The sequence below is a fragment of the Cervus canadensis genome, chromosome 1, assembly GCF_019320065.1.
Source record: "Cervus canadensis isolate Bull #8, Minnesota chromosome 1, ASM1932006v1, whole genome shotgun sequence".
In the NCBI taxonomy this organism is placed as follows: domain Eukaryota; kingdom Metazoa; phylum Chordata; class Mammalia; order Artiodactyla; family Cervidae; genus Cervus; species Cervus canadensis.
The window spans coordinates 84238337-84261198 of NC_057386.1; the positions used below are offsets into that span (position 1 = coordinate 84238337).

Below are 22862 nucleotides of genomic sequence, written 5' to 3' on the forward strand. Positions count from 1 at the left end.
AATTTAAAAAAAAAGAAATACAACTCTTGGCTTATAAAATGCAGCATCACAAAATCAAATCCAAGCTAACTGTTGATCTAAAAATCAAAACAATAACTTATAGAATGGTACATAAAAGATTATGTTCATGGTCTTTGAGTATGAAAAAGCACTTTTAAAAAAGTCAAACAGAAACATGCAAAAGACTTGAAAAAATCATAAAATAAACAACTCAAAAGACTAATAATGGACTTATCTCCTAATCTGTCAGTCTTACTGTACTTCAGGCTTGCTACTAATACACAATTTTTTAATATTTATTACATGTAAAAATTTGATGAAAGATATTTTAAACGATGAAAAGGTACAAACACACAATGGATACCTGAGAAGGAATAAGGCATTCATCAGATTACAAGAGTAATGACATGGCAATGTGCGAAAGTGAAAGTTTCTCAGTTGTGTCAGACTCTTTGGGACCCCATGGACTACACAGTCCATGGAATTCTCCAGGCCAGAATACTGGAGTGGGTAGTCTTTCCCTTCTCCAGAAGATCTTTCTAACCTAGGGATCAAACCCAAGTCTCCCTCATTGCAGGCAGATTCTTTACCAGCTGCGCCACAAGGGAAGCCCAAGAATACTGGGGTGGATAACCTATCCCTTTTCCAGGAGATCTTCCTGACCCAGGAATCAAACTGGGGTCTCCTGCATTGCAGGTGGATTCTTCAGTAACTGAGCTATCACGGAAGCCCATGGCAGTGTTGTGTTTGGCAGAAAAATAAAGAGGGAAATTGATGATGGGTTCTATATTTGAAGCTGGACAATTAAGGTAATACCGAGAAAAAAGATGAAAATTTTATTTACTTAATTCAGAACAATCAACCATAGAGAATCCATGAAAAATAACACCTCTTTTTTCTCTTTTTGAATTAAAAGTAGAGATATTTTCATCTATTTTTGTTGTTATTGTTTCGGATTTTTTCCAAGAGTTTCTGGCCTTAATTTTGGAATATTTATATTTTTAATTTACTTTCCTTTTTTGATACCTAAACTTCTTACATGCATATTAAAATGGGATTATATTATTACTTTTTAAATATATTTTTGAATGTATTCTAGTTATTAGCAAATTTATTCAAAATTAAGTATTATATTTCATCTTCTAAAGAAATAAATCTTTTCTATGCAATGATTGACCTTGAAAATTCAAAAGTATGCATAGAGAACACATACTATTCCCACTGAATCTAATCACTTAACTGTTGTTTAATTCATTTAATCATTCTTCTTTTGAGAGAACTATATTAATTAGAGAAAAATTCATCAGCAGCAACCATATTTATTTGATGATTTTGTAAGATAGTAAATCAAAGTCTTGAAGAAATATATTATTTTGATAACCACTGCTTCAAATTGTGCATTATTTCTTTTTTGTGTGTGTGTGCATTATTTCAACAATAAAAATTCAAAATAGGTATTGTTATAAAAGGAGAATTCTGAATTTGTGAAGTTTTGCTTTCTCATCCAATTAAAAACAAGAAAAAGAAGTGACTCTTGATCTTTTAAAAGAAGAGATGATGAATTTTAATATAAACTATATTAAAATCCTCACTTCCTTGAATGATTGAAAAACATTTTCAAAACTATATCTAGATATTATATGTCAGGATACTTCATAACATTATTTCACATATCCGTTCTTTCTGTATAGCTATAACTTTATAGTTATACCTAGACAAAATCCAGAGAGTAAATAAGGAGGAGCTTGGCTCTGATCCAAAGAATTTCAGTTACTGAAACACAGTTTCCTTACTGAATACTGTCATATCCAACTTTCTCCCTACTGAATATCTGTGATCAGTTATTCAAAAAGTTCCACAATTTATCTTCACAAGGTATATCAGAAAGAGTATATAATCATAAATATTTCATAAACTTAAATTTTGTTTTACTTCTCTTTAACTGGTGGTGCCTCATATATATAACCGCAATACGTTAAAATCAATTACAATTTAAATGTATTCCAAATAAATACTGCAATAATCTGTATTATTATTTGAAAACTTAAAAGAAGTGGTATAACTTAAGTAACAGGGTTTACACTAAGGTGTATAAAAACAAAGAACACATTTCCATCATTTATATTTAAATACACACCTTCAAGTATTATAATCAAATATCACTGGACTCGTTTCCCTCAACATTAAATGATAGAAAATAGATGTGTATTTTTTCAGAAGTTATCACATAAACAATATTAAGTTCAAAATTAAGAGCACAAACTAAAAAAAAAAAAAAATTAAGAGCACATAAAACTAAAAATCAAGTATTATATTATTTGAGCAAATACTGTCATAAATTTATTATTATAAATGCAAATAACAAGAAGAGTCAAGTCTACTGGTTGGATCATGAATTATTTATTAAACAGAGGCTCATGATCAGAACAAGGTATGTGTGCTTGACTTAAACTTCAAGAATTAAAAAATATATATCTAAAGACTTTGAGAGATAATGAAAAGGAATTATCTATTAAGTATTTTTCTGAGTAGGTATCAGCTAAAATTCATGCCAAAATTATATGTAGATTGGAATTCTATTCAAAGGGTTTGTATAAAAAAGATAAAAAATTTTTAACATGTCCTACAATTTTTATATGTGAACTGTATCTCAATAAAGCTCAATCAACAAGCCCAAATTGTTCAAAATTATAATAGAAATAGTACAATTTGTGTCAATTTTAAATTTAAAAAATTAATATGTGGTGTCAACATTTTCAAAATTTTATGACTAACTTCATGAGTTGGAAGTAAAAAAATTTATTTGTAATTTATTTCATGTTAATTTATACATCAACATTGATGTATCTCTGCTTGAAGAAGTATATAGTACAAGTGTTTAAAATATTTAATAATGTATTGACTATGAATCTGCTTATTTTTTCTTTATTTTCTTTTGACTTTTTTGCATAGTTCCATCTTGAATTTGCTGTAACATACATTTATTGATTAACCGGAAAAATTGTATAATGGTTTCCCGCATTATTATAGCTAAAACTGGGATGGGAAATGGCCTATCTATAGTTTGATTGGCAGAGAAAAAAATATAAATTAGGAAAAAAAGAACAATAAATTGTTAATTCAATTGTGAAGTAATGTGTAATTGATCTAAATATAAAATTAAATTTAGAAGTAAAATAAATTCTGATATAGAAAAATTTGGTAAGAAACATACAGTAACTTTTCACAGTATGGACTTTTCTTATACCTGCAAATGGATACCATCATTTAAAAAAAATTGAATTATATTTTTGAGTCTGCTCTTACCTGTTTTCTTTGTAATAAATTTCTCATCATCTTCCATGTGAGATGTCTATACCAACTGACTAGTTTCAATCTCTCTAGTGTTACCTCATTTCAAAGGGATTTGGTCTTTTTAAGTAATAAGCAGATGGTATCAGTCCGTGTATTACGGCTCCATTTTGTTACAGTAGGTCAATATCCAAACCAACAGGCATTTTACAATGCTTCCACTGTTGCAAGTATGTCCCTACAGTGCCTACATGTGGACAATCAAATTACAGTTATAAGCAAAAATTCATATTATTTATCATTATTCTCTAAATTTCAAATGGCTTTATGCCAGTACTTGCGTCAACAGCCTAAACATCATATGGCGCAAAGTTACTATGGAGTCCAGGACTTCTACCAGCTGTTCAGCCATGTCTGGAACCTCACTGTGAAAGATTTACCTAACATAAAGATTGACATAACTAGACAGAACACTTTTCCTCAAAGTTCTTGAATTCATTTTGCAATTTTTCCATTTTCTGTCTTCTATTAACTCCACATAAAAAGCTTTGACAAAATAGTACAGAGTTTATTTTTATACTGTAATTCTAGGATGGGAGGTGCCTACCTTCCCTACATTTGCTTTAAAAAACAAATTAAAAAAGAAAACACAAAAATAACATAGGAAAAATTACACTGGTTAACATGCTCTAAGGTAAAATAAAACTTGTTTGGAAATACTCTAAAACTTATCTGGGATATTAATTTATAGAGGGAGACATTATATTTTATTTTATATAGTAAGATTTACAGAAATTAAGATTTTTATCTGGGCAACACTATATTTTTAGAATCACAAATCATGAATTTCAGCAGAAAATCATATTAGCCTATTAGAGTTCCTAATAAATGATGTCATAAAATCAAATCCATTGGCTATACTGTGGATCTAAAAATCAAAACAATAGGTTATAGAACACAACATAATAGGTTATGTCCATGGCCTCAGAATTTTTTTTAAAAAAGGTCAATAAGAAAAAGCCCAACAGAAACATGTGTAGGAGACCTAAAAGACACATAAAAGAAATAATGCTGGACTTCAGGAATAGCATACTCTTAAACATTGAAGATTAGTTGTTTTACCTTTTTCCCTCAAATATTGTCATTTTATCATGTACCTCTGAAAACTTCCAAGAGAAAACAACAGTCACTGTCATGTTCAGAATATAAGAATTAAATGTCACCTTACAGAATTCTTCACAACTGAGCTTAGATGAGATTTTAATTACCATTTCAAACCACTTATAAAAGTTAAACAAGGCATATTCAGACAAATCTTTTGTTTCTACAGCTGTACATGCTTTAAGAATGGCCTTGAAAATATATTCAAATGATTACAACTCAATTTGATCCAACACATTGAATTGAAATTATGTAACATTGTAAATTGTAAATTATGTAACAATTATGTAACTTTCTAACTTGAATTAAGCATGTGATCTGGTTAAATCAATCTTGTAGAGATTTATAGAATGATGTCAGTGTCAAAATAAGGTCATTTTCTTTGAGTTAATGATAAGAGGAGGGTTGAATATAAATAATAATTGTTTAAATAATTGTTTAATAATTTCAGATTTAACATTAAGAAAACTTAATACAAATGTATCTAAATGACAGAAATGAGAATTCATCCTTCCTCAAGCTATTGACTATACTTTTCAATCATATTGCAAAATATACTTAAAATACTCAAATAATTTTCTACCCAAAAAATGAAGCATTCAACCAAAAAGTTATACATTTTAGCAGTGCTAAATATTGTTCAAGAGTGTGTCACAGCTTATGTATTCCCACAGATGTAACAAATACATCAAAGATAAATATTACATAATGGTGAAAGCTACAATCTAGAAATAAGAAAAATTAAATATAATACAGGCAGAAAAATATTAGGATTTGACTGAACTAATTTAGCAGTTGCACTTGTTTCACTGCATATTATAGAAAAGTACATCTGGGAATTAAGTAACCTAGGACAGATTCACAGAATCCAGAGTAAAAGCTACTTACAAAGTTACTTTGGAGAAATAAACATGAAAATAGCTAAAATAAACTGCTAGATTTGACAACATATTCTCATTAGATACGTACATCCTTAAAATTTTATTTTTCTAAAACCCTATCTTCCAGGTAATTATCATGATGGAATCTGCAATTTGTCCCTAGATAAGTAGGGAAGAGAAGTAACAGGGAATCTAAGGGAGAGAGAAAAGATAGTGGAGTCTGTAGACTGACAATCATCAAGAGGTCAAAAATCTGAACTAGTGTGAGGCTTGAACAAGTGGTGATAGATGAAATGGGAAGCAGAGGTGATAAAAGAGTAAAGCATTTTAAATTATTTTTTAAATGTCAAGAAATACTTGCTCTCCAAAACAAGGAAGAAGGAAAATTATTCTGGTGGTTAAGAATAGGGGTGAGATCTTGAAGAGCTATCAAGTTGAGGTAAAAGTAATAGAGAATAATGGGGTTTCAGTTGAAAAAATGTCTTTGAGAGTCAAAAGCAAAAGTATCAGGGAAGAAAGAGACCAAATAATTTGAAAGAGTACACAGAAATGGAAAGCCTGGTATGCACAAACGTTACAAGCAATTCGAGGACAAAGTTCATTGACAATATTTATGAGTTTCCTTGTTTGCAGAAGGAAAAAACAATAATAGCATGGAAGCTACAAATCAAAATAAAGAATATAGATACTCAACCTCTTGACCATTGGTTATGTAAAGCTAGGATGTGCAAAAGACAGCATCTTGCTGAAAGGGCTATTGAGGTTTTAGTTTCCAGGCACACTGGATTCCAGTTCTCACTGAAAATGTGGAGTCATTTGTTAATTAGAGTATGAGCATCCCAGAAGACCAATCAAGATGTGTGATGGAAGAAGATAGGAGAGTGATTCTGGTGGAGATGCAGAGCCATACGGTGATAAAAGTATAACAGATGACTGTGAAAGTGAAAGATAAATAAGAACATGGCACACAGACCTTCATTCCTGATAGTTTCTTTGAAGAGAACAAAGAGTTGTTAAAATACACCACCTAATATTTTAATGACTTCAAAAATAATTTTGATGACTTAAGGGGTTGCGACTTCTAGGAACATCATTCAAGGTAAGCACTTATAAGGATTTTACTTAATGAAAATTCTTATAATGCTTGGACACACAGAAAACTCTCCAGCATTATACAAATTCAAATCAGTGTACTTGGAAGCTATAATTACAGGTATTTTTCTCTTCTTTTTGCCATAATTTTTTCTTACTGAAATATACTGCTTTCTTATTTTTAAAGTAAACTTTTATTATATTCAAACAATTAATAGAGGACTATTCTGTTAAATAAATGCAATGAATGTGTATTATACTTTGTATATTTGTTTCATGTTATTTATAAGTCTTTGCCTACTGCATCAAAATTTACAGGAATTTTGCATATGTTTAGCTTAATGTAATCACTTTCTAACTGTGCTCTATAGAGACAACCGAGATTCAGCAAAATTAGCTCTAATTTTGTGTCTTTTATTTGTTTCTGCCTCTAGGTTAAATGTGGTATGAAATAAATATGTTAGAAAACTTGAAAATTGTGAAAATCACTGGCTTACTGGAAAGAGTATTCTACTCAAAGATGAAGCTTTATTTTTCAGTTTACTTTAAACAGTCCTTCAAATTCAATCTGTGTCTGGATTTTCCCACCTATAACATATTCCAGTGAAGTATTTCACTTCTCTTATAGAATTAAGATGTATTTTAAGCTTAGGATTTATTATAGAACTATGCTATTACTTTTTCTATGTTAATATTCCTTGAACCACTTTCCAAAGTAAAAAATACCCCCAAAATAAAAATCTATTATCAATAATCACTTTTATTCCCCTCAAATTATTTCCTTCTCAACATCTTATCATTGCTCTGACTTAAGCTGATTCATGTATTACTGAATTGCCTCCTCCATCTGAACTTAGGTTTGTGAAAGTTATCTTCACATATGTATGAAATAGGTATAGTAAAAATAACAACAATGGTAAAACTACCAATCACAAAGAAAAGTTTACCTAGTAACTGTATAAGCAATTGTGCTATTTATTTTTTTTACTTTTAATTCAGTAGTAACACAGTGATAAGTATGCTTTCCTTTACCTTCTCCATTTCCAAGTATCTTGGTCATTAGAGCAGAATACCTTTATTTTCCAAACTCTTATGTCATTAGTAATACCCAGCTATGACAGGTTTATCTTGCCCAGTACTTTGGTGACTTCCTGATTCCAATAAGCTGTTTTGACCAATATCAAAATGCAGAAGTATTTAGAACTACTTTGATATTTTGACAACTCAAAGAAAAGTATTTCTTCCAGATGGCCATGAGAGAACTAACAACTCTTACTATACCTGAATTTATTAATAATTTCCTTTTGAATTGTATTATTGTCAATAATTCAAAGTACAGTAGCAAAGTAAATGGGCAATATTTCTTTATGTGAACATTCTGAATGTGAGCTGCTGTATTTTCAAAATTAACAATCATAGATGTCTTTAAGAATGATTGTTTCATCTTTTAATTTTTAAAATTTGTTTATTATCTCTGCAAAATAAAAAGGCCTTTAAATTTCTTTTGAGTTTTCAAACATTAGTATTCCATATTTTCACTACATTAAAATGTCCAAATATGAGAAAATATTGGAATGCCTATATAATTTTCATGGCTGAGAGCAAAATGAACATGAGCACTGTCCTTTGTTCAAAACCTACTAAGAATTTCAAGATGGTGACATCAGAGCATTAAGCCAAATAAGAGGTCATTATGCTCATAGCGCATGTGTGACTGCGCAGGTCACACAGACCTGAAGCTGGCTTTGAGCCCATATCCATATAGGTGGGTCTCACAAATTCTCAAAACCGAATAAAAAAGAAGATTACATGTATGCATTCAGTCATTTAAGTGACTATGAATTAATTAGCAATGATATTGGGATTTGTGCTCAGAATCTGTTTCCATCTGAATGAAATTTCTATATAAATTCATTTTTCAAATAAAAAATTTCTAAGAGGATTTATGAAATAAGAAAATTAATTTAGGTGTTAATTCTGTATTTAACTCCTTATAATTTAATTAAATAAATATTCTATTAAATTAAATTTAAAAATTTAATTTTTAAGTTTAAATTAAATTTTAAATTTTATTTAAATATAAATTTTATAAATATATAAATATAAATATAAATATTTTATTTTAAATACAAAATTTTAAATTTTATCAAATTAAATTAAAAAATATTCTATTACTAATTTAAGCAAAATGATCAAGATAAAATGTATAGTCAAAATTAGCCTCTTTATTTTAAAATTACACATATTGCATTGAACAAATAAGACTTAAGAGCATAAAGGAGTTCCCTGGCAGTTGAGTGGTTAAGACTCCATGTTTTTACTGCTGCGTCCCAAGTTTAGAGTTTAATCCCCAGTTGTGGAATTTAGATCTTGGAGGAAAAAAAAAAGATCTAAGAGCATAAATGAATGAGTATTTTTGAACATGTAAAAACATCTGGATGTTTTTGAAACATGTTTTAGCACAGCAAGAGCTAATGACTGATCCACCTCCTGCTTGAATAACCCAGTAATGTAATTTGCAAGGGGTTTGTAATTTCACCCAAAACATATTACAATAAGCAATGTACTTACTTTCACAGGGTTTGACCTACATAAGTATTTGTAAAAGAGAAAATCATTGTCCTTCCTGAGCTTAATGACTGTCTTTCTGAATTCACATGCATGTTTACCTGACTAATCAATCCTTCTTACTATTCAAGTTATCTGGTAAAATTAATTTGAAATATAATTGATGGGTTGTCTGTTCTGAATAAATGTGTATGTTACAAATGCAAATGCACTTATGTATTTTACAGCTATGCAGTTTCAAGAACTTATTTCTATCTGCTTTTTATTCACTTTTTAAAATTAAGCTACTGATGCATATTAGAATTTAATTACACCAATTAGTACTGCCACATCAGACATATGATGTGTCTTCAATTAAGAAGTACCTAATGGGTATTAGTACAATTTAGTTTCATAATTAAAGTTCTAAGAACAGCACAAATTAAACATTATGATTACAAAACATTAAAAATCTACTGGCAAATTTAAAGCTGAATATTTTAGCTTCTCCTTTTAAGTTGACTTTTAAAAAGAAAATCAGGATTACCTAAAACACAATGTTAATATTATTGAAGAATTCTTAAAGAGAGAAAATTATGCATACATATACATACATGGGAGCATATATAATAATTAAACCTTTAGGAAGGTATGAAACACTGATGTTATCTAAAGGGCATTGCATGCTCAGTTGTGTCTGACCCTTCACAACCATTTGGACTGTAGGCCAGCAGGCTCCTGTGTCCATAGAGTTTTCCAGGCAAGAATATTGGAGTGGGTTGGCATTTCCTACTCCAGGGGAACTTCCCGACCCAAGGATCAAACCCCCATCTCTTGTGTATCCTGCATTGGCGGGCAGATTCTTAACCACTGCGCCACCTGGGAAGCCCCCAAAGATGATCATTTCAGGGTGTTGTTTTGTTCTGTTTTTCCTTTTTCATAGGTAAATATTCAGTTTATGTGAGCCACTTAGAACTCCTGCTTCAGGGAACTCAGCCCCAGCTGCTGCCCACCTGATCCAAATGACCTTGTTTGCACTGAGGCCATGATTCATGAGGCTGTTCCTGGCCAATGGTGAAGGCACTAGTATAAGAAACATTCTAAGAAACACAGTACTCTTCTTGCAGAAGACTCTGGACTCCTCATTAGTTTGTCCAAAACTAACTAAATCTGTGCTGCAGGCTGAAAGAAAATCTGTCTCAATCCTTCCTTCCCTTCCCTTCTCTTCACAAGGCTCAGAATGCACTGCTGTTTGAAGGCTCCCAACACTTCCATCAGCTCCCTCTCTTTAATGCATAACAGGAATTCCCCCCCCCCATAAATCTTTCATAAACCAATAACTTTTTGGTGTCAGAAAATCTAACCTAATAAACTATCTGATAGGAAATACATGCATATATATTTAACAACTTTTGTCATTATTATAGTACTTATTTTTAAATATTCTTTCTCTATAGAGATATTATTTCTAGTACTATATTCAAAATTAGGATTATGGTAATTTTTATCTTCCTATTCACAAGGAATTATATTTAAGGTAAAAATACCTTTTCCCCACAATTTATATATCAAAAATAAATTTACATTTGTGGTTTAGTTGCTAAGTCATGTCCAACTCTTGTGATTCCCATGGATGGTAGCCCACCAGGCTCCTCTATCCATGAGATTTTCCAGGCAATACTGAAGTAGGTTGCCATTTCCTTTTCCAGGGGATCTTTCTGACTCTGATTGAACCAGGGTCCCTGGCATGTAGGCTGCTTCTTTACAGACTGAGCCACCAGGGAAGGACTTGAAAGTACATTACATCAAGACATTTAAAATCCACTGATTTCAATCATTTCCACTGATATATGTAAAAAAAAAAAATCAAAATTACAGGCTAATTCATATATTTTAGCATTAACGTAATCATCACAAAAATCCTATAAAATTATTGTGCTTTACTACAGATAAGAAACTCGGTTAAAGAGAGGTGTAATTGAGTGCCAGCTGAGGCAGTATTTTCTTACGTCCATGTACACATGAACACTTACCTGAGTGCCTCAGATAAGTGCCTATCAGGTAGTATTGTGTATTTATCACACATGAATGTATGTATCATGAAAACTGTCCATAGAATTTTGACGTCTTGGGGCGATAATACATTTTAGCTTGTTTTAAATAAATCTTTTTTGGAACACAGTTATGTTTATTTACATATTGTCTATGCCTGCTTTCGGGGCTAAAATAGTAAAATTAAGTTGCTGCAAGAAATTGTATAGCCTCCAGAGCCTAAAATATTTTCTATTTGGCACTTTAGAGGAAAAATCTGCCAATCTCTTACCAAATTGTTGCTCAGTCGCTGCTGCGGCTGCTGCTAAGTCGCTTCAGTCGTGTCCAACTCTTGTGCGACCCCATACACGGCAGCCCGCCAGGCTCCGCCATCCCTGGGATTCTCCAGGTAAGAACACTGGAGTGGGTTGCCATTTCCTTCTCCAAAGCATGAAAGTGAAAAGCGAAAGTGAAGTCGCTCAGTCGTGTCCGACTCTTCGCGACCCCACGGACTGCAGCCTACCAAGCTTCTCCGTCCATGGGATTTTCCAGGCAAGAGTGCTGGAGTGGGTTGCCATTGCCTTCTCCGATCAAAGTAAGCTAGAGTTTCTCAAACCAATGTTTCCTGGTTTTAAAAAAAAAAAAAAAGGAAAGGAAAAGTGACCTCAAAGAAAATACACCTAAAAGACAGGAGTAGCCTTGGCTAAAGGAAGGGGGTTCAGGTTCAAGGAGGCTAATTTATTCCAATCGGAAAAACCCACATGATAACTAATCTTCCAGCATCTTGAGAAGTACAGGAAGAGGCATGACTTTCAGATATTGGAATTTGTGGCAATAAGGGAGAATGAGTTCTTAAATATTTGGAGAAATAAAAAAGCTATGTTTTTCACCATATGAAAGTGGTCAAACTAGTTGCTACCAAAGTCAGCAAAAAGAATTGATGATTAATAGATAAGACGGAAGCAAATTAATAAAGCCCAATTTTATGCCATCATCTTTCTTTTTCAGATGTTTAAATAAAAATACCACCTGCGCTTTTAGTTCTGTTAAACTGTCCAGAAATACTCACCAAAACACAATCCACTGTTGCAGTATGATGAGACTGGGAGAAACGCTGTTTGAACTTGATCTAATTAGACTTTCTAAAAATGAACGCCAAAACTCTGGGCTATCGGGGTAATGCTCCTGTGGGTGGGGCTGATTCAGGGCCTGGGGGCTGCGTCGACCCTGGTTAACAGGAAGTGGTTTCAGCTGACGTGCCTGGGCCTCTGCCCACCCCAGACCTTGCTGGGCAGGGGTCTACCCCTCTTCTGGTCCCAGCCCTCAGCCCTGCAGCCCTTCCCTGTGGCCCGTCCCCCTGAAGGAAACTGAGGACCCACTGGCACTCAAGGGCCAACTCAGAGCCCTCTGCCTACTCCGGCATCATGGGCTCCTCTGTAGGAGCAGTTGGGCGGGCGAGGCTGTCCTCTCCCGCCTTGAAAGGAGCAGGTCCTGTTCCCAGGGCTTTCTTCATTCCACACGCCCCTCCACGTGAGGGAAGAAGCAGGACCAGGACCGTCTCCACAGGACACGGGAAGCGGGGCAGGGGCTTGGGGATGGGGGCACGGACCCTCCATGCAGGCTCGGGCTTCCTTCTTGGGAGGCTGTGACATTCACCCTCTTTTAAAGATAAAAGTTCTCCAGGAAGCAGCCGGAACCTGTCGTAAAACTGGACCTAATGAAGGTTCAATGAGGGACCCTGGCTCACCTGGCGCCTGGTCCCTCGAGGATAGGAGGCCAGATTAAAGCCCCCTTGGTCTTCAGTGCCCTAGACGGAAGCCCCGAGCGGGCAGCAGGGCTTGAGAGATGCTGTAGGGTGGGCTCCGCAGTGGGATTGTCTTGGCGCCTCAGCCAGGGTCTGCGCCACTCGGGGCGGCCCCCCTCCAACTCCAGTGGCGGTGCTAGAACTCTCCAGAAGGGCAGGCCCTCCGAGGCCAGAACACGCCCCTGCGGTGGGTGTGTCCCACCCCGCTCCGCCCACCTCTCCTCCTGCTAGGCTGGGGGGCTGTGATCTGGGAGGACAGTTAGTAAAGTGATGGTCCTCTGGTTACCGCGCGATATTTGGCCTCATTTTTTTTGCCCCCCCCCCCCCCGCCCCCCGTGAGTTAAGGGAATGGGCTTCTTTCCAGTTTACTGGGACGTCTGCTGTTGCGTCTGTGCGCACAGTTCTCCTTAGGCCTTCACGTGAGAGGAGGGGCTACGCTGCCTCCGCGCTGGAACGTCCCTGGTCTCCACTCCTCCCCGCCTCCAGGTCTCCCGGCCTCACCTGTTTCCCAGAGGCAGCGCTGCCCCCACGAGAGGGTGGGCATCGTAGGTTCACCACCCTCTCTCCACCAGGAGCTGGAGCAGCAGCTCGGGATTAAAAGACTTCTGGAAGACTCTCAGGTTCTACCAGAAGCTCTTAAAGGAGAAACAGAACCTCACTGGAAGCGGGTCAGAGCACAGGGTCCAGCAAAGATGTCCTGCCCCCTGGTTCCCAGGTGAAAACCTTGATCTCCAAAGTCAAAGGGCAGCTGGAAGATGAGGGTCAAGTGCAGTTCCTCGGACTGGTCAAGATGTACCTACTGGCAACTCCCCTTGTATCTCGGCTCCTCTCCCTCCTAAGACCTGATACTCACCAGGATTTACCCTATTAAAACTTTGGAAATCAATCCAAATGAAAGCAGACCCTGACTTTTGAGAGGCTGCTCCTGGGGTCGGGGCAGCGTGGCTGGGCAGCGGGTCAACTGGACATTGGGGATTCGCTGCCCAATGTCATGTGTGCCGAGTGGTGTGACTGTGAACCCAGCCGACCAGGGCCAGGAGATACAAGACTTAAGCCCACGCATCCCTCGTCCCGGACAACGTTGGCAAGAATCTGGTTGGCTGAGCAGAAGATGGCCAGGCTCACCGGGACCCCAGGTGCCAGGCTCGGGGAGGAAGTGGGTCTTGGGGTGGGGGGTGGGGTCCCTGTGCGGCACAGATCTTTGTAGACAAAGCGGGAAAGGAAATAAGCAAGTGGGCTCCCGGGAGCGTGAAAGAGATGTTAAAGCCTCTACCTAACCTCATCCAAGACAGATTTGGACTTTTTTCGTTTAATTTGGAAAACTTCCGTCAGAGCTTTAAGTTGTCTTGTATTGACTGCCACTGGCCTCCTTGCCAGGCACCTGGCCGAGGGGCCCCTCACGTGCCGACCTGGGCGCGTGGCACCCCTTCCGGTGCTGCAGCTGCCACGATGCCCTCCAGCCAGGTAAGGCGGTGACCTTACACGGGCTGGTGCAGAGCCTAGAGGGGAAAGGCGGAGGCAAGGGGGATGCAGGCAGGCCATGAGAAAGGGCAGGAAGAGTCAGTGGCAGTGGCAGGAGGGGATGCGACTGGGGAGAGGCTACTGGTGCCCTATGGGGGATGAAGGCAGGGCTGGGCATGCTGGTGCTCCAGGAACGGCACCAGGTGGGTGGACAAGAGGTAGCAGGCCTCAATTTGGAGCTGCTCAGTGTCTCTTCCCCGCGGCAGGCAGGCAGGATAGGGCTGACATACCCCTTCAAGACAGAGTCACTGTTAGACTCTACTCCTGTCCCCTAACTTGGCGGTGTGACCGCCAGAAGGCACCTGCCCGCCCTGGGTTCTCTTGGTGGGCCATGATCTCAAAAGGTGTAATGCTAAAAAACAAAAAGGATTGGCAGGTCCAAGCCGAAAGATTAGGTTAAACAAGTGCTCATGTTGCGTCTATGAGCGGCTCTTTTCCACTTAATCTACTCTTTATAGGGACATAGAACTCCCTTTCAGAGCTAACATCTGAAAAAGAGTTAAAATGCATACATTTGTCCATTGATTCATTCACTTAAACAATGCACTAACCACAAACTTGAGATTAGATTTTGTTCAACGTGCTGATGAACAGGAGGGAAAGAGTTTCTCAGGCTTACAGACGGTATAAATACTAATCTGACTGAATTAACAGTTATTGGAAAGGCAGCAGATGGTAAATCACTCTAGGAGGGCAATTGAGGAGAGTATATGAAGAACACCTGGTAAACTAGACTGGACGACTTTACCAAAACCAACAGGATGATTTCCAATACAAATTTATTCATGACTTTCCCTCCGCGTTTCTTGATTTCTGTATGTTCTCAATGATGCAGGGTATAATGTGACTATAAGATCTTAAGATCATCTGTATCCTTAATCACACAATTTATGAAATGATTTGTTGAAGGGAAGTTTTTGTCTAATTCTGACATACTCTTTCAGCCTACCACATAGTGGTCAGCATAGAAATTTATTTTCTTTTTATAAAGAATTGTATTTCTTTTCTTTCTTTTTTTACCTCTGGATAAGTTCTGTTTCTTGGACAACATATTATAAACATTTATATCTCAAATTTTCCTTTTGTTAAAGAACATCTCAAGTGTTTTTTTCAGAAGTCTGAGAATTAATTTGGTTATTTTTAAGATTTATGAAAATTGATTAGCTAAAGACATTATCCATTCTTCCTTAAAGAATTCTAGTAAAGGAGAGCTCTTCTATACCTGTATAGATGTTATTTCTTGGTCAGCTGGTATCTAATGTTAGTGATAAAGATCTGATATCAGTATATTTTTTTTCTGTTTAGATAACTTTTTTCTCATTGTTAATCTATTTATTTACAAAGTATCACCAGGATTTGTTAAGATGACTGTAGCTCAATGAAAACTTTTACTTTGTTGCTTATAAATCTGTTTAGTGTAGATTTTTCTTCCCTCGCTAATTTAGCATCCACAATGCTACCTATTCTTTCTGTGTTCAGAGTTCATGGTAAATGGATGTTGGACCATCTGGATTTATCCTCCAATTAATCTAAAATGGCATAACTAAGTTAGCACAAAAAAAACACTCTAGCTGATTTTCAGAAAAAAAGAATTTCCTAGTAGCAAGTATTGCAGTGAATAAACCTCTGAGTGAATATTGCATGGATGTAATGGGAGGAACAGGTGACCTGTTTTAGAATGAGTAGCATTAATTAGTTAAATGGTAAGATCCATACGTCTCATGAGAATTGGCTTGTTGACTAGATGCTTTGAAAATTATGACACCTGTAGCAAATTCTGTGTCTGTCAGATTTTACACGTAAGGGCAATTTGCCTTCTCTGGCTTCTTCCAAGATCATCACTAACAGTGTTTACTCAAAATATCTCCAGTAGGGCTTTTCACACTTTGAAGTATTTTTTCCTAGTTTTGCAGTTATCCTCTGTGAAAGGCCTTGTGGATAAGACAAACATGGGACCTTCATTTATGCTTTTATTTTTCTGATGGTTTTCGGTTTGCCATTTTTTTATATTATTGTTATTAACTGAAAACATCAGTAAGATCTTGCCAATCTTTCAGTTTCTCGTTTGAGTCTCCATTTGTGGAGAACCTGTGCCCATTGATTGCTAGGTCAGGTGCTGCTTTTTAAATGTAGCCTATTGAATAAGCAGCCATACAGGGCCCTGCGAAATCAAGTCCGTGCATCCGAGAGTCGGTGCGTCCCGCCCTTACCCACGCAGCTTTCAGTCATGGCCTGCGGCAAGGCGCACCTCGGAAAGCCCCCCCCCGAAATTCCAGGCCACCGCGGTGGTGGATGGCGCCTTCAAGGAGGTGAGCCTTTCCGACTACAAAGGGAAGTACGTGGTCCTCTTTTTCTACCCGCTGGACTTTACCTTTGTGTGCCCCACGGAGATCGTAGCTTTCAGCGACCGTGCTGCGGAGTTCCACAAGCTGAACTGCGAGGTGCTGGGCGTCTCCGTGGACTCTGAGTTCACCCACCTGGCTTGGATCAACACTCCCCGGAAGGAGGGAGGCTTGGGCCCGCTGAACATCCCCCTGCTGGCTGATGTAACCAGAAAGTTATCCAGTGATTATGGCGTGCTGAAGGAAGATGAGGGGGTCGCCTACAGGGGCCTCTTTGTCATCGACGGCAAGGGTGTCCTTCGCCAAATCACCGTCAATGATTTGCCCGTGGGACGCTCCGTGGATGAAGCTCTGAGGCTGGTCCAGGCTTTCCAGTACACAGATGAGCACAGGGAAGTCTGCCCCGCCGGCTGGACACCAGGCAGTGACACGATCAAGCCCAACGTGAACGACAGCAAGGAATATTTCTCCAAATACAACTAGGCTGGCAGATGGTGGCACGCCTGGGCTCTTGGCCTGCTTCTAGGCCCCTACCTGTGTCCTGTACTGACCCAGGAAATGCCAGACCTGCTCCTTCAGACTCCACAGTCCATGACCACAGAGTGTTAGGCCAAGTCCTTCTCAAGCTCCCAGCTGCGAGCTGGTGAATGGTGACCCCCTCCTTGGAGCCCACATAACTGAGAACAGGCCTATAGGTGACTAATAAAGCATTAGGGACAGATCTGAAAAAAAAAAAAAAATAAGCAGCCATACACAAGTTATTTTTTCCCATGGCACTCAGCATTTTACCCATACCTATTCTAAGGGGCTTCCCAGGTGGCACTGGTGGTAAAGAATCAATCTGTCAATGCAGGAGACATAAGAGACACGTGTTCGATCCCTGGGTCAGAAAGATCCCCTGGAGGAGGGAATGGCAATCCATTACAGTATTCTTACCTGGAGAATCCCATAGACAGAGAAGCCTGACAGGCTACAGTCCAAAGGGCTGCAAAGTTGAACACGACTGAAGCAACTTAGCATACATTGATCTGAGATTAATCATCTTTCCTGAGATTATTGATATTAATAGAATGAGGTAGTTCACCTATGCTATTCCTGTGTGTAACGTGGTGTTCAATATTGGTCCCACTTAGTTATTTTATAGTTAAATGTCCTTTACAACAGAAGATTTCTCATTTTGCTGAAGGAGCTTGTGGGAGAAATTTGTAATGTGGAAACACTGTGTTTCATCATTTCACTTTTTTCCACTCTTTCCAAAATTGCTTAAATTTCCAGAAGGAACAAGGGAAAGAGATTACTAATAGACTCAAAAAGGACTGTGAAAATAAGGAAGCAAGATCCAAATACAGACTGTCTGGATCCAGAAATAGACTTTTAACCAGATGCTATCTATTAAGAAACCAAGGAAATTCTAAGCACAAAATGCAAAAGTATAACTTCATCTGTATGGCAGATAATGGATGAAAAATAGCTGCAAAATTACTGATAATGTTCTGGTTTTTAAATAAGGCTGTATTCACATGCATTCATTCTATTAATGTCTCATAAGTTATGTTTTAATGAAATATTAGGTAATAGAAATAAAATGCAATGAAGTAAGATAACTTGCCACACATTGCAACATAAAGCAAAAGTATAATTGACTACAGGCAAACTTTTATGTAGCCAGACATTTCACTATGTAAATAGATAACTTTTAGTCCAGGAAATCATAAAAATCACACTTTTTACATCCCAAAAGATGTAATGGAACAAATTAATCATAAACAAGGATCTCCTGAGGTCAATTCATCATATTACATAGTTAAAAAATAAAATTTGAAGTCCTAAACCTATAAAAAATGAAGATAGCTAAGCGCAGATAATTTAAGTTGAATATCTTTTGTTCACTAGACATATTTAATTTTTGTAAAGTTTAGAACTACCTGGATTATTATTGTGACTATGCACATTAAAATTGCATTTTAATAATGTATTTTTAAACTTTGTATGTACCAATTCATTATGGTGGAGGCAGATGTAAAACAAAAATAAATTAATAAATTATCAGCTGAATAATCAATGTGTAAGTCAGCGATATGTATTGATCCTTTATTTTTTAAATCATGTGATTCATACACACACACACAGTTCAAATTATAGACCCAGAGATATGGTGTATTTGTACTTGTATAAGCTTAATATTAGCATGATAGTTAACAAAGAAAATATATGATGTAATTAAAAATATAACTAAACATCACTCAGGGGAATTACTCATTAAATATAATATATGTTTAATATGTGTCTTTAATGCCTTGAATTAACTCCCTGTGAGATTCTAGACTTAATCTTATTTCATCAAATGTTCCAAAGTCTTTGGTTCTGATCAGTTCAGTTCAGTCGCTCAGTCATGTCTGACTTTCTATAACCCCATAGACTGCAGTATGCCAGGCCTCCCTGTCCATCACCAACACCCAGAGCCTACTCAAACTCATGTCCATTGAGTCAGTGATGCCATACAACCATCTCATCCTCTGTTGTCCCCTTCTCTTTTGCCCTCATTCTTTCCCAGCATAAGGATCTTTTCCAATGAGTCAGTTCTTCACATCAGGTGGCCAAAGTGTTGGAGTTTCAGCTTCAACATCAACCCTTCCAAAAATATTCAGGACTAATTTCTTTAGGATTAACTGGTTGGATCTTCTTGAAGTCCAAGGGACTCTCAAGAGTCTTCTCCAACACCACAGTTCAAAAGCATCAATTCTTCAGCAATCAGCTGTCTTTATAGTCCAACTCTCATGTCCATAAACAACTATTGTAAAAACCATAGCTTTGACTAGACAGACCTTTGTTGGCAAAGTAATGTCTCTGTTTTTAAATAAGCCGTCTAGGTTGGCAATAGCTTTTCTTCCAAGGAGCCAGTGTCTTTTAATTTTATGGCCTCAGTCACCATCTGCAGTGATTTTGGAGCCCCCTCCAAATAAAGTCTATCACTGTTTTCATTGTTTCCCCATCTATTTGCCATGAAGTGATGGAACCAGATGCCATGATCTTGGTTTTCTGAATGTTGAGTTTTAAGCCTACTTTTCAGTATCATCTTCCACTTTCATAAAGAGGCTCTTTAGTTCTTCATTTTCTGCCATAAGGGTGGTGTCATCTGCGTATCTGAGTTTATTGATATTTCTTTGGGCAATCTTGATTCCAGCTTGTGCTTCATCCAGCCCATCATTTTGCATAATGTACTCTGCATATAAGTTAAATAAGCAGGGTGACAATTGTACAACTTTCCATATTTGGAACCATTCTGTTGTTCCATTTTCAGTTATAACTGTTGCTTCTTGACCTGCATACAGACTTCTTAGGAGGCAGGTCAGGTGGTGTGGTATTCCCATCTCTTTAAGAATTTTCCACATTTTGTTGTGATACACATAGTCAGTGGCTTTGGTGCAGTCAATAAAGCAGAAGTAGATATTTTTCTGACACTCTTGCTTTTTCAATGATCCAACAGATGCCAGCAATTTAATCTCTGGTTCCTCTGTCTTTTCTAAATCCAGATTGAACATCTGAATGTTCACAGTTCATGTACTGTTGAAGACTGACTTGGAGAATTTTGAGCATTAGTTTGCTAGTGTGTGAGATAAGTGCAATTGTGCGGTAGCTTGAACATTCTTTGGCTTTGCCTTTCTTTGGGATTGGAATGATAACTGACCTTTTCCAGTCTTGTGGCCACTGCTGTGTTTTCCAAATTCACTGGCATATTGAGTGCAGCACTTCAACAGTATCATCTTTTAGGATTTTAAATAGTTAAACTGGCTTTCCATCACCTCCACTAGTTTTGTTCCTGGGTTGACAGGGGCCTGCTACAGGGTTGGGGGCACTGAGTGTGGCAGTGTATGCATGGGACCTTTTGAAGGAGGGCACCATTATTTTCATTACCTCTGCCATAATTTGGTCTCAGGTCAAACAACAAGGAGGGAACACAGCCCCACCCATCAATAGAAAATTGGATTAAAGATTTACTGAGCATGGTCCAGCCCACCAGAATAAGACCCAGTTTCCCCCACAGTCTCTCCCATCAGGAAGCTTCCATAACTGATTATCCTTATCCATCAGAGGGCATACAAATGAAAACCACAGTCACAGAAAACTAATCAACTGATCACATGGCCACAGCCTTGTCTAACTCAATGAAACTATGAGCCATGCCATGTAGGTTCACCCAAGAGGGACGGGTCATGGTGGAGAGTTCTGACAAAATGTGGTCCGCTGGAGAAGGGAATGGCAAACCACTTCAGTATTCTTGCCATGAGAACCCCATGAACAGTATGAAAAGGCAAAACGATAGGACACTGAAAGATGAACTCCCCAGGTCGGTAGGTGCCCGATATGCTACTGGAGAAGAGTGGAGAAATAAAACCAGATAGAAGGAAAGATGGAGCCAAAGCAAAAACAGCATCCAGTTGTGGATGTGACTGGTGATGGAAGTAAAGTGCAATTCTGTAAAAAGCAATATTGCATAGGAACCTGGAATGTTAGGTCCATGAATCAAGGCAAATTGGAAGTGGTCAAACAGCAGATGGCAAGAATGAACATTGATGTTTTAGGAATTGGTGAACTAAAATGGACTGGAATGGGTGAATTTAACTCAGATGACCATTATACCTATTACTGTGGGCAAGAATCCCTTAGAAGAAATGGAGTAGCCCTCATAGTCAACAAAAGAGTCTGAAATGCGGTACTTGGGTGCAATCTCAATAATGACAGAATGATCTTTGTTCCTTTCCAAGGCAAGCCATTCAATATCACAGTTATCCAAGTCTATGACCCAACCAGTAATCTTGAAGAAGCTGAAGTTGAACAATTCTATGAAGACCTACAAGACCTCTAGAACTGACACCCAATAAAGATTTCCTTTTCATTATAGGGGACTGGAATGCAAAAGTAGGAAGTCAAGAGATACCTGGAGTAACAGGCAAATTTGGCCTTGAAGTACAGAATGAAGCAGGGCAAAGGCTAACAGGGTTTTGCCAGGAGAATGCCATGGTCATAGCAAACACCCTTTTCCAACAAAAAAAGAGAAGACTCTACACATGGACATGACCAGATGGTCAGTACTGAAATCAGATTGAGTATATTCTTAGTCAAAGATGGAGAAGTGCTATACAGTCAGTAAAATCAAGACTGGGAACTAACTCTGGCTCAGATCATGAACTCCTTATTATAAAATTCAGACTTAAATTGAAGAAAGTAGGGAAAACCAGTAGACCATTCAAGTATGACCTAAGTCAAATCCGTTAACGATTATACAGTGAAAGTGACAAAAAGATTCAAGGGATTAGATCTGATAGAGTGCCTGAAGAACTATGGACAGAGGTTCTTGACATTGTACGGGAAGCAGTGATCAAGACCATCCCCACAAAAAAGAAATGAGAAAAGGCAAAATAGTTGTCTGAGGAGGTCTTACAAATAGCTGAGAAAAGAAGAGGAACTAAAGGCAAAGGAGAAAAGGAAAGATATACCCATTTGAATGCAGAGTTCCAAAGAATAGCACAGAGATAAGAAAGCCTTCCTCAGTGATCAATGCAAAGAAATATAGAAAAACAATAGAGTGGGAAAGACCAGAGGTCTCTTCAAGAAAATTAGAGATAATAGGGAACATATCATGCAAAGATGGACACAATGAAAGGCAGAAATGGTATGTACCTGACAGAAGCAGATGATATTAGGAAGAGGTGGCAAGAATACACAGAAGAACTAGATAAAAAAGATCTTTATGACCCAGGTAAACACGATGCTGTAATCACTCACCTAGAGCCAGACATCCTGGAATGCAGAGTCAAGTGGGCTTTTGGAAGCATCACTACGAGGTTCTGATCAAATATAATACTATATGCAATATATGTATATGTATATATAGATACCTTATAGACTCCTAAAAAAAATAAAAGTTGTATATATTTGTTTTTGCTTTATTTTTGTTATATTATTTTCATACAAATACTAAATAATTTATTAAATTACATATGACCATGACTTAAATTCAACATTTACCATGGTTTTGCCATATTTCCTTCATGTAATCCTTTTATGTTTTTGCCAATTTATTTTCAAATCATATTGCAGCATACCATTTCATACATATGTAATTAAGAATGTATTTTCAGAAAACACAAATATTTAGTAATGCATTTTTAAAAGAGAATGTTGATTTCA

The 22862-nt window shown here is 37.2% G+C and overlaps 1 pseudogene across 1 annotated transcript; it reads left to right on the forward strand.

Annotated features, from left to right (window-relative positions):
• The first annotated feature begins 16540 nt into the window (after nucleotides 1–16540).
• On the forward strand, nucleotides 16541–17413 carry LOC122452626 (annotated as a pseudogene). Its single transcript, XR_006272791.1, has one exon. The product of XR_006272791.1 is annotated as a peroxiredoxin-2-like (transcript).
• Nucleotides 17414–22862: the final 5449 nt, after the last annotated feature.